Source organism: Podarcis liolepis (assembly GCF_965112155.1).
Source record: "Podarcis liolepis genome assembly, chromosome: 8".
In the NCBI taxonomy this organism is placed as follows: domain Eukaryota; kingdom Metazoa; phylum Chordata; class Lepidosauria; order Squamata; family Lacertidae; genus Podarcis; species Podarcis liolepis.
Window position 1 is genome coordinate 14,912,810 of NC_139560.1, and position 10,384 is coordinate 14,923,193.

General features: G+C 47.6%; 1 long non-coding RNA gene across 1 annotated transcript; it reads left to right on the forward strand.

Annotated features, from left to right (window-relative positions):
* Positions 1–7,693: 7,693 nt before the first annotated feature.
* LOC310713276 lies at positions 7,694–8,217 on the forward strand. Its single transcript, XR_014529177.1, has 2 exons — positions 7,694–7,786; positions 7,835–8,217. It is a non-coding gene; the product is annotated as an uncharacterized lncRNA (long non-coding RNA).
* The last annotated feature ends 2,167 nt before the right edge of the window (positions 8,218–10,384 follow it).

Below are 10,384 nucleotides of genomic sequence, written 5' to 3' on the forward strand. Positions count from 1 at the left end.
CCAAAACTCCACTGCAGACATTTGCCCTGATGTGATGGAGAGGGTGGGGCCAATGACCAAGACCTCAATCCCCTCCTTCATGAACTTCACATACAATCACTCAAGGACAGGGAGGGGGAACCTTCGGAATCCTTCAGCCTTCCAGGTGTTGCTGGACTCCAACTCCCATCATCCCCAGCCAGCAAGACAAAAGCTCAGGGATGCTGGGAGCTGTAGGAGCGTCTGAAGGAGCGTCTCCATCCCCATCATTCACTGAGGTCCATCGTTCACTGAGGTCCAGATCCAAGGGCCTTCTTGGTAGTGGAGCCCGCCTGTGGAACACCCTCCCTTCAGATGTCAAGGAAATAAACAACTACAGTGGTACCTTGGGTTACATACACTTCAGGTTACATACGCTTCAGGTTACAGACGCCGCTAACCCAGAAATAGTAAATCGGGTTAAGAACTTTGCTTCAGGATGAGAACAGAAATTGTGCAGCGGCGGCACGGCGGCAGCAGCAGAAGGCCCCATTAGCTAAAGTGGTGCTTCAGGTTAAGAACGGACCTCCAGAATGAATTAAGTACTTACCCCGAGGTACCACTGTATCTAACTTTTAGAAGACATCTGAAGGCAACCCCGTATTGGGAAGTTTTAAATGTCTAATGTTTTACAATTTTTATGTGCTATAAGCTTCCTAGAGTGACTGGGGAAACCCAGCCAGATGGGCGGGGTATAAATAACAGATGATGATGATGATGTCCAGCAAAATCTGGAGGTCAACTGGCTCCCCATCGTTGCTCAAGGAGAATCTACTTAAAGCCTAGGAGATTTATTCCGTCTGTTCTGTCAATAAATGATTGAGATAATACCATGAGTCTACAATTATGTAAAAAGCCTAACAAATGGTATTACAGTGGTACCTTGGGTTACATACACTTCAGGTTACATACGCTTCAGGTTACAGACTCCGCTAACCCAGAAATATTACCTCGGGTTAATAACTTTGCTTCAGGATGAGAACAGAAGCAGGATGAGAACGGCGGTGCGGCGGCAGCGGGAGGCCCCATTAGCTAAAGTGGTGCTTCAGGTTAAGAACAGTTTCCGGTTAAGAACTGACCTCTGGAATGAATTAAGTACTTAACCTGAGGTACCACTGTAGAGTGGAAGAACAAAGACAAAGACCCCCCTCAAATGCCTGGCTACTGTGTGAACAAACTGACGGATGAGCTGGGCCTTTGGTTTGATCAAGTAGACAGGCCCTTCTTCTGTCCTAGCCTAGCAATATGACCAGACAAAATTATATTCCGCATTCTTCCATCCCTTGTCCCCCCAGACTCTACTTCATTGGTTGCTGTTGCAGGAGGGGGGCAGTCAGGAAACACTGAGCATGATGACGTCACATCACTTGTTTCTTTTGGTAAACGCCAATGAGGAGATGCTTTGGGGAGATGTGCTGCTTGACATAAGGTCCCCTCCATAATTTCTCATTAGGATCATTCATGGGCTCCTTAGCATAATAATAATAATAATAAGCAGTCGTTGCTTGGCTTGGTAATGGGGCTCACTGCTCCCCACTCCCACCAACTTCCTGTGCCTTGTTAAGAGGTTGTCTGAAGGGCAATAAAATTGGAAGCATGGAAATTAAAAGTCAAATTCATATCGAGCGGCCTTTATAAATCTGGCCTCCCCTTCCTGCTGTCCCCAAATACCCTATAAATAGAGCTCGCTTGCTGCATATGTATCTCGTTGCGGGGGGGGGGGGGCGGGGGGAGAATACAATTGGAGGCGATTTTACAGTAAGAGTTCCTCTTGATGTCTGGAGCGAACCCCGGAGGTCAAAAGGCAGCTTTGCAAATTGACTGTTTCTAAAAGTGGTTCTCAAATGCCTCATTGTTGCTGTTTGAAGTGTGATTGCCCATGTGCGGTTGAAAAAAAATGGAAGGCAAGAAAGGCACAATAACTGTGGATAATAAGAGGACAAGAAAGAAGCGTTTGTGAGTTTTCCTTGTGTGGAAACGTCCCCTTCCGAAAACCTTAACAGCTAATCTTTTTAGCAGGGGAAGCAATAGGCAGAACTGTAGCCTTAAATCAAGACCTGGGGGAGTTGATGACTAACAGATTTTGTGGGTCTCTCTCTCTCTCCCCCTTCCCCAACGCTCCCCACTCCTTATTCAGAGGGGATACGTAAAGTTTTCAATTTGGTACCAGCTGTTCCTTTGAACAATGCCATACTTATGATTCAGATCATGGAAGCAGTGATTCTGATTATTTCCCTCCGTACTCTTACCGAAGGAAACATTAGGTGGGCTTGAAAGATAGGAGAGCCTCAAAAGCACTTGTGAATCAGTTTCCTGGTCTAACTGCGGCCACATGCGACTTTTATTGAAAACACATGCGACTTTGATAAAAGATTGCATTTGAAAGAAGGGGCTGGAGGAGGGCTACGGACAACGAGGCACTGTTCCTCATCAAACGCTGCGCTCCACACTTGCGCATGTTTCATGTTAATGGGCTCGGGGCAGTTTCGAAGCAGTCTTTTCGCTCAGTGACTTGGCCGAAGGATGCTGCAGACACCGCAGTCTTGCTACACGGGGAAGAGCTTTCGTGCAGGACTGCTTTGGAGGGGGAGAGACTTTTTCAGACCCGGGGCCACATTTCCTTCTGGGAAAGCCTCTCAGGGTGGGTGGGGCCCCAGACGATAACGGGCAGATAAACAAATGTGCCCCCCCTTTGTGCAGAAGGTTAGTTTGTACACACACTTGAAGAAGTAAACACATGTTCTCAGCATCAGCTCAGTATACAGGATGCACGGTTCAAAGGCCCATAAGCAGAGTTCTAGGATACATGGCTTGCTGACATCCAGAGAAGCGGACACGGAGCAATGGATCCAAACTACAAGAAAGAAGATTCCACCTAAACATTTGGAAGAACTTCCTGACAGTAAGAGCTGTTCGACAGTGGAATTTGCTGCCAAGGAGTGTGGTGGAGTCTCCTACTTTGGAGGTCTTTAAGCAGAGGCTTGACAACCATATGCCAGGAGTGCTCTGATGGTGTTTCCTGCTTGGCAAGGGGTTGGACTCGATGGCCCTTGTGGTCTCTTCCAACTCTATGATTCTATGATTCTATGATTTGTCTTGGGAGTCAATAAGAGTGCACCTCCAGGGGAGAAGTGAAACCACTGCATTAGCAGCGCCAAAGTGACCTTCCTGGGACACAAGCCTGGGCAGTGTGTATGGAGGCCCTAGGTTGCTCAGATGAAGGGCTCCCCCGCCCCCAATTTGGGTGTTAGAATTCCTGCTCCATGACTGCAGTCATGGGATTTTTGTCTATCACATGACCGTGTATGTTTTGACTCCGCAGAGTGGGAAGTGACGGAGACAGGATGTTTATGTTACTGTGTTCCGTGAAGTGGGACTATTGTCCTTTGTTCTTTTTCTCTTTGCTGTCTGATGCTAGAGGGACAGGGAGCCATGTTGCAGTGCTCTGTGTGTGTTTATATGTAAATAAAGTAGATTAGCCAAAATGCTTAGTCGCTGAGGTCTGTCACGCATGAGGTGCAAACTCTGCGGATCCCTAAGTGTGCCGGTGTTGGTTGGCATCGGTCGCTGTGTTATTCGGGCAGAAGAAAGCTTTTGAAGCTCCCGAACGATTGACCAGGAGGGAGAGAACATGCCAGTTGGGCATGTGTCTCTGCCAGGGTCCTATTCGAGTGTAGGCTGAACTCCTGACATTGGGCTCATTGATGTGGTCCAAAGGAAGGCAGAGCAATATGTTGGGCACCAGCTTGGCTGCATGAGCTACCAAAAGGAGGCGTACAAGGCACCATCCAACCATCTTGGGGACGTCACTCTGGATTTGTGTTGGGTTTACTCCTTTAGCCTTTGCTTCTCCTGAAGATAACCCGCAAGGCAGCAGAAGTTCAGGATCAGTTTTCCTGCTCCTAGATGGGCTGCCTTTCCAGGCTGACGAGTTCCACGTGTCTCTTCCTTCCCTCTACAGCATGTGCAGAAACCACCTTCTTGACCATTAGACAGTGACGTAGCATGGGGGGTGCAGGGGGGGCCGGCCGCACCGGCTGCAACATCTGGGAGTTAGGGTTAGGGTGCGCAAATCCACGGGTTAGGGTGCGCAAATTACTTGCCTTGCCCCGGGTGCTGACAACCCATGCTATGCCACTGCCATTAGACCCACTATTGGTCTTGTCTGCTCAATCCGCCGGAGCATGCAGTGGAAGTCCCTAACTCAGCAAATATTTGCGAGCTATGGTTTAGCTGACTAGTCGAAGGTATTCCCTGGGTGTAGCTGCTGACAGATTCTAGGAGCCACAGGTGAGGGCTGAGTGCAGGGAGATTACCAAAGGTGGACAAGATACCCCAGAAGGAGCACAACGTTTCTCCCACCAGAGGAGAAATGTAAAGGTAAAGGTATTGATGTTTCGCAACTTTAACCAGTTGCAGGATCTTAGCCAGACCCAGTTGAATATAGCAGAGCACACACGCAGACTTCCAGAAGCAATCAGTTGCAGGCAGGTAGGACAAAGAAAGAACAAGACGCTGCTACCAGTAACTTGGTTACTTTGAGGTGTTTATTATTTACAGCATACTCACAAGTTACTATATACAGGATAAAGACACGGATCTTAACTCTCTCTCTCAACAAACTCCAAACGACTCTCAGAACACACACTGACCAACCAACTAACCAGCCAAGGAAGGTCATGAGCCATCATGCCTATGTGGAGACCTTGACCAGTAGCAGAGCTGTAACCAAGGTCCCATATCTCTAGGCAGAATAACTCCCTCTGCTCAGTCTTCTTGGCCTTCGGCTTCTTAATTGCTTTGTGGGAAGCTGCACATAGGCAAAATCCCAACAAAAGGGACCCCTGGATGGTGAAGTCCAGTCAAAGGCGACTATGGGGTTGCGGTGCTCATCTCGCTTTCGGGCTGAGGGAGCTGACATTTGTCCACAGACAGCTTTCCGGGTCATGTGGCCAGCATGACTAAACTGCTTCTGGTGCAACGGAACACCGCGACGGAAACAAGAGCGCATGGAAACACTGTTTAACTGCCCACCACAGTGGTACCTATTTATCTACTTGCACTGGCATGCTTTTGAACTGCTAGGTTGGCAGGAGCAGGGACAGAGCAACAGGAGCTCACCCCATCTTGGGGATTCAAACTGCCAACCTTCTGACTGACAAGCCCAAGAGTGGTGCTGTGGTCTAAACCAGAGGTACTACCCCTCTCCTAACACCCCATACATGGCTAGGCATAAGCAAATATGTTGTCCTAACACCTGACATGCCCTTCCCACTCCACTTTTAAAGAGCAGGGCAGAGTCCACCATTTGTACTCTTCCCATCCTATGCAAGAAGACTTATGAACTTGCAAGCAAGAGCTTCTATGGGGAAGGGGAGGCTACTGGGTTTGTTTCCACCCATGCAGATGATGGTGCATCCTTGGCAATGGGAGCCCACCCCTCCAGTTCTCACTCGCCTTCAAATTCAGCTAGCTCCACTGATTGAGCTTTCCATGGTAGCTGATCCCATGGCCATTCTCTGGAGGTAGACTGACTCAGCCAACTCCTCCCTTGCTAAGACATTCAGCAATGGTGGGTTGGAACCCTCTTCCCTGTCACTGCCAGAACTCTCCCCAATTCCAGTCATGGGGTCCTCCTCCTGTTCTGACAGACTCTGCCACCCCAATCCCAGCTGGTGCCATAGGACCAATGTTCCCTCCATCTATCCGTTTGTCTGTTCATCTGTCCATCCACCCACTGCAATTTATAAAATTTACACTGGCAGCTTGTGGAAGACGTACTTGCAAACCCATTCGCTACCAAAGCGGCCTATCTCTGGTGCCTTTTATTCATTGTGTAAAGGCTTCCCCACCATCTGGACCACCTATGAGGAAATGTTTTCTTTCAGGCGGCAAGATTAAGGAATAGGGATTTACACCTCAGCCCCAGAGGTAATTACCAGATGGCAAATGGCTTGTTTTCACTTAATGATTCAGAGCAACTGACTCAGGAATATAGACGCGAAGGCTGGATCTAGTTTCCAGGCAACTTTCCCCCTTTTCAAACAGCACGGTCCCATCCATCCTTCCTCTAGAACACTAGGGCTGAAGGCCACAATTCCCACGTTAGAAGTTTTAGTGCTGCTGAACAATGCCCTTGTATGAAAATCCTTGTGTGATTTTTCCTGATCTTTCCAGCAGAACATTTTCTTCTTAAGAACATAAGAAGAGCCTGCTGGATCAGGCCAATGACCCATCTAATCCAGCACCCTTTTCTCACAGAGGCCAACCAGATGCTTGTGGAAAACCAGCAAGCAGGATTTGAGCACATGAGCCTGTCTCCCCTTCTGCGATTTCCAGCAACCGGTATTCAGAACCACTGCTGTCTCCAATTGTGGAGGCAAAGCATTGTCATCATGGCTAGTAGCCAATGGCAACCTTCTCCACCATGAATTTCTTTAATTCTGCTTTATAGCCATCCATAAACATCTATCATGTCACTCCATCTCCTTGGTCATTTCGGCTGTCCTTTTCTATACCTTTTCCAACTCTACAATATGCTTTTTAAGGCAAGGCAAGTAAAACTGTGTATAGTATTTCAAATGCCGTCACAACGTAGATTTGTACAATGGAAATTTGATTGGCAGTTTTATTTCCAAATCCTTCCGCCCCCCCCCTTTTCTTGAAAAATGTCTATTACACCTTGGAATCCAGGAAGATGCCAATCAAACTTTTTTTTTTATAAAAAAATATTAATGGAATTTTATTTACAACATAAACCCCCCACCCCCAATGCACAAATCCACCCTCATTAAACGTGAACATAACATACAGTGAGCATAACATACAACAATACAAACAACCAAATAAAAGACTTCCTTTATCCTGTATCTGGCCTCCTTATTTACTTCTTATAAACTGTTTCCTTTATGAATAATTATTAAGATTTTTCTAATTATAACTTAAATATCCACAAAGTCTCCTGCAGTCATTAATTGAAACAAGTCCAGGTGTGTATTTTAGGGCACTGTTTTGTGAAGTATTCTCTGAATTTCCCCCATGATTTTTGAAACTCTTGTCTAGTGTGATCTCTAATTGCCTCTCTTAATCTAGCCAGTTCAATATACTCTAACAGTTTGTCTTGTCATTCTTTTTTTGTTGGCACAGTTTCTTTCCCCCCAGTTTTTAGCAATTAGGATCCTTGCCACTCCTGTGGCCAGTCAAACTTTTGATACAGATTGGTGTTGACTTATCTGTCAGTCCTAAAGTTACAGAGTTGGTGGTTTGAAATTGTGCCTTTTCAAAGAGTGTAGGCGGGACTTAAAATGTGACATCATAGAATCATAGAGTTGGAAGGTACTCTGAGCGTCCAGTGCAGGAATCTCACCTAAAGCATCCAATGGAAATGAAAAGGGAATTCAGTAAACCTGTTTCCCTGCCTGTAGGAGGCATACCGGGAAACCCGTTGTCAGGGGCTCAGGGACAGAGGCACAGGGGAGAGAGGAAATGGAGAGCGAAGGGGAAGAATCTGAGGGCAGCGTAGGGGAGTATGACAGTGACCCGAGAGATTCCATGAGCTTCTCCAGCGAATCAGAAGATTCCCAGAAGGAGGCGCCGATGGTCAGGGCAAGGGGGGTCCCAGGGGGGACACACCGGAAACAAGGGGCCAGCGGGGACTCCCAAAGCAGCAGCGGGAGATCAGGACCAGCTTCCCCACCAGAGCGTAGTGGGGGGGGGAAGAGTCCCATGTGTCAGGGCCAGCGTCTCCTCCAGCAGGGGGAGAAGATGAGTCAGGACTGACCACGCCTCTATCGGAGGGGAGGTTGGGTCCAGCTAGCCCCCCGAAGGGGGAAGCAGTGACAGGAGCAGTGTAACGGTCAGGAGGAAGGTTGCTGGCTGGGCGCGCGCGCCAAGTTCGAATGTACAGGTGCGTGGGACAGTAGAAAACCCGGATTGGGAACCAGGTCCTAAAGCCCGCCGGAGGCAGGGGGAAGACTCAGGGGACTCAGCGTCAGAAGAGTCTAGGAAGGGCGAGACCCCAGCTGACAGGCGGAACCAGAGGAGGAAGGAGCAAAGGAAGAGGTGGAGCAAGGCTAGAGTCTTAAACTGGTGTCTGGGGGGAGGAGATTCAGACGGAGCTTCGGCGGTCTAGAGTTTCAGACGTAGAGCTGCACGCTACGGCTGTGGAAGTGAGACTGAACTTCAATAAAGACTTTTGTATATAACAACGAACTGGCGTTGGTCCTTTGTGAGCTGGGACCTCGGGCAGCTCTGACACCCGTATAAGAACCTAAAAGGTTACCTATCGGTCGGAGGAAGGCAACAGAGATCAACCATGGTCAAGTTGGAGCAAAGTGGCTATTAAGCCTGATCTTTATTAACTGTTGCACCAGGGTGCTCACAATCACAAGCAGGAGGCAGGAGGGACCCAGAACAATGGTGTACAAGCCCTTATATAGACTTTTGGAATTGACCACCCTGTTGCCTAAGACCACCCCCCAAAACATCATACATACATCACAGAAGAAGGTGTGCTACAGCAGAAATACATCAAAGGGGGCAGGCTACAGCAGAAATCCTGTCTGGCAGGATACTGATGTTGTTTAGTCGTTCAGTCGTGTCCAACTCTTCATGACCCCATGGACCAGAGCACTCCGGTCTTCCACTGCCTCCCACAGTTTGGTCAAACTCATGCTGGTGGCTTCGAGAACACTGTCCAACCATCTCATCCTTTGTCGTCCCCTTCTCCTTGTGCCCTCCATCGTTCCCAATATCAGGGTCTTTTCCAGGGAGTCTTCTCTTCTCATGAGGTGGCCAAAGTACTGGAGCCTCAGTTTCAGGATCTGTCCTTCCAGTGAGCACTCAGGGCTGATTTCCTTCAGAATGGATAGGTTTGATCTCCTCCTCCAGCACCATAATTCAAAAGCATCAATTCTTGGTGATCAGCCTTCTTTATGGTCCAGCTCTCAGTGTCTCAGGATACTGATAATGGTCACTTCACCAGGCCAGCCTAGAGCCATTCCTTTTGAGATGCTAAATAATTTAATTCCTGAATCCAGGTCACAGGCTCACCCTATTCATACACAAAGATGCCCTAAAGACAGGTAAGCAAAAGACAAAGGAGAGACTTTCCCATTTCCTTCCTCCTTGCAGAGAAACATTTGAGATCAGGATTGCTCTCTTGTACTATTTCAGACAGCTGGTTTATATACTTATGTCTGTGTTTGCCTTGTAAATTTATGAACATTTTATTTATATATTTGAGGCCTTAAATTCTTATAACAGAAACACAATTTGTGGAGACTGGGATGGCGTGTAACGCGACTGTTACAAAGAGAAGCTCTGTGATCAGCACCTAGTGAAATCTTAAGAAGCCAAAGGAATCGTAAGAAGAAATCTTAAGAAGCCAGAGCTCCTGATGTCTCCTCAGAATGAGCAGAACTGGGGGGGGGGGGAATATGCCAATAAGAGCAGAATGTTTTATGCAAAAATCACACAAGTTTGCTTGCATAATTTATGGAGGTTGCAGAATCCATACAGAATTGGGATTTTCCTGTTGCAGAAAGCAACATGGAAGTACATGGATGCCTCTAATTTTGGCTTCTTCTTCTTCTGGCTTATTGCATGGGTAGGCAAACTAAGGCCTGGGGGCTGAATCCGGCCAAATCGCCTTCTAAATCTAGCCCATGGACGCAGTGGCGTAGCGTGGGGGGTGCAGGGGGGCCCGGCCGCACCGGGCGCAACATCTGGGGGTTAGGGTTAGGGGGCGCAAATCCATGGGTTAGGGGGCGCAAATTACTTGCCTTGCCCCGGGTGCTGACAACCCACGCTACGCCACTGCATGGACGGTTTGGGAATCAGCATGTTTTTACATGGGTAGAATGTGTCCTTTTATTTACAATGCATCTCTGTGTTATTTGTGGGGCCCAGGAACTTGTTCATTTTTTTTCTTTTTTCAAAATATAGTCCGGCCCACCACAAGGTCTGAGGGACAGTGGACTGGCCCCCTGCTGAAAAAGTTCGCTGACCCCTGGCTTATTGCAACTTCAGCAACATAGGAAGTTGTCTTATGCCAAATCAGGCAACTGATGAGCTAGGTTTACATTGTTTAAATTGAGTGGTAGTAGCTTGCTACCTGGAGATACAAGAGACTGAACTTGGTACCTTTCAATGCAAAGCACACACTGTGTCCTCCCTTGTACATTATTGTTAGCAAGCACTTTATGTCCTGTGGAAAGTCAAACAACAGTTTTGTGAATAATGCTTCATTTGTCTCCCATCCAAATTTTTATGAGGGGAGCATTCTGTCCCCTCCTTTTACACTCCTGGCTATATATATATATATATATATATATATATATATATATAGGCCTTCCCACAGCATCAA